This window comes from Portunus trituberculatus, chromosome 9 (genome assembly GCF_017591435.1).
Source record: "Portunus trituberculatus isolate SZX2019 chromosome 9, ASM1759143v1, whole genome shotgun sequence".
Lineage (NCBI taxonomy): Eukaryota > Metazoa > Arthropoda > Malacostraca > Decapoda > Portunidae > Portunus > Portunus trituberculatus.
This window is the reverse complement of record NC_059263.1, coordinates 5302501-5305000: the sequence shown is the minus strand read 5'-3', so window position 1 is coordinate 5305000 and position 2500 is coordinate 5302501. Positions and strand designations below refer to the sequence as shown.

Here is a 2500-nt window from a genome sequence, read left to right as displayed (position 1 = left end):
TTGAAAATGCGTTAATAAGTGAATGAAGAGATAGAGAATTGATAAAAAAAAAAAACGAGTGAAGGAATAAGCGAGGAAAAATAAAGGAAGAATAGACGAAACGAAGGAAAAGAAGGAAAAAGAGAAAGGGAAAACTGTGATTAGGAACGGAGGAAGAAAGAGAAAGATTATAAAAGCAGAATAGAGAAAGACTAGAGGGATTAGACAGAAAAGAGCAAGATAGGGAGAAAGGGAGAAAAATGGAGAGGTAAAATGGAGAAAGACGAAAAGAAGAAAAAGAGGAGAAATAGGAGAGAACAAAATAAAGATATGGAGAGGTAAAAGGGAACAAAAAAAAGAAGAGGAAAAGAAAGAGGAAGGATAGAGGTGAATAGAAAAAAAAAGAAAAAAAGATAAATTGAAGAAAAAGGAGAAAAACAAGAAAAGGAGAAGGAGGAAAAAGAGGAAGGAGAGGAATAAAAAGAAAAATAAACATGCTAAAAGAGAAAGAGGAGGAGGAGGAGGAGGAGGAGGAGGAGGAGGCGAGATGGGGAGGTAATGGGTATAGAACCTTTCACGAGATGGAGGAAGGCTTTTAAATGGGGTGATACTTGAAGGGGAAATGTTACGCTAATAGCACAAGGCCTTGGGGAGATATCGGGGAGAGAGGGGAGAGAGAGAGAGAGAGGAAAGAGGGGACAGAAAGACAGAGAGGGGAGGGAGTGGTGGATACTGTGACCTCTATTGGAATTGGGAGAGAGAGAGAGAGAGAGAGAGAGAGAGGGGAGGTAAAAGTGAGGGGAGAGGTGTTAGAGGGGAGATGGTATGGGGGGGGTTGGGGTGTTTAACTGTTCTAAACTCTACTACAAACTGTCTTCGGTAAAGCCATCAAGGTAAAGTTAGTGTGTGTGTGTGTGTGTGTGTGTGTGTGTGTGTGTGTGTGTGTGTGTGGCGATTTCACTACATTCAACCTCCCATTACACTTGCATCTTCCTCCTCCTCCTCCTCCTCCTCCTCCTCCTCCTCCTCCTCCTCCTCCTCCTCCTCTTCTTCCTATACTTGCGAGCGGCCACCTAATGAGCTAATTACCTGATCGCTGCGTTACCTCCACACACACACACACACACACACACACACACACACACACACACACACACACACACACACACACCTGGCTGTAATAATTGTTGCCTCTTCCGGGTACCGTTCTAATTACGAGGCAAAGGTGAGTCCAGGTGAGTGGCCGGTCAACAGGTGAGGTGGTGAGGCAGGTAAGGCTCAGGTGAAGCTTAGGCCAGGTGAAGCTTGAGGCAGGTGAAGCTTGAGACAGTTAAAGCTGGTAATAGGTGAAGCATAAATCAGGTGAGGTTTAAAACAGGTGAAATTTCAATGACAAGGAGGAGGAGGAGGAGGAGGAGGAGGAAGAGGAGGAGGAGGAAGAAGAGGAAGAGGAGGAGGAGGAGGAGGAAGAAGAGGAGGAGGAGGAGGAGGAGGAGTTAAATTAAAGCAAGAAAAATCATGGAAATATATAAAGATGTGAAATAAGATGAAATATATGATGATGAGGAATAAGAAGAGGAGGAGGAGGAGGAGGAGGAGGAGGAGGAGGAGGAGGAGGAGGAGGAGGAGGAGGAGGAGGAGGAGGAGGAGGAGGAGGAGAGAATCTAGTAACTAATATGAACGAGGAGGCAAGAAATTGAAGGAAGGAAAGGAAAAATATGATGATGATGATGATGATGATGATGAAGAAGAAGAAAAAGACAAAGAAAAAGAGAAAGGAAAGGGAAAAGAAAAGGGAAATTAAATACATATTACCCAAAAATACAGAAAATATGAAAAGTAAGACTAAGAAAGGAAAAAAAGCAGAGAAATAAAATAAAGAAAAGAAAAGAAAGAAAAGATGAGGCGATTTAAGGAAAAGAGAAAATTAGCATAACAGATAAAAAGGAGAAAGAGAAAAATAAAAAAAATAATAAAAAGCGAAAAAAGGCGAGAATTAAACAAATATATGAATTAATAGTAAATAAACACACACACACACACACACACACGGAGAGAGAGAGAGAGAGAGAGAGAGAGAGAGAGAGAGAGAGAGAGAGAGAGAGAGAGAGAGAGAGTTATTACAGCTTCCATTACGGCCTCTAGCCATAAAACATCTAAATATACTCAATACCTCATGCATTCACTTTTGTATATCCGCTTCTTGCTGTTATAGCTTTTACTGCCCGCGTTTATCTCTCTCTCTCTCTCTCTCTCTCTCTCTCTCTCTCTCTCTCTCTCTCTCAAGTGGAGGGAAACTGTTCACTTTTTCACTCCATCATCTTGGAATACGGTGTGAACTATCTTTTTTTCACTCACTCACTCACTCACTCACTCACTCCTCCTCCTCCTCCTCTAATTGCCACTTCCCGCCACGCCACACGGGCATCGGGAAGGCAGAGTGTTGAAACAGGGGCAATTTGAGCGACTAATCTGGTTATATTAAACACCCACAGAGAGAGAGAGAGAGAGAGAGAGAGAG

At 42.7% G+C, this 2500-nt stretch overlaps 2 long non-coding RNA genes across 2 annotated transcripts in view; one reads left to right on the top strand and one right to left on the bottom strand.

The window, feature by feature from the left end:
- Nucleotides 1-2500, top strand: part of LOC123501564 — a 15622-nt gene that overhangs the window by 498 nt on the left and 12624 nt on the right. The gene's annotated exons all lie outside the window — the stretch shown is intronic.
- The window catches only part of LOC123501565, a 67531-nt gene that overhangs the window by 52457 nt on the left and 12574 nt on the right, over nt 1-2500 (bottom strand). The gene's annotated exons all lie outside the window — the stretch shown is intronic.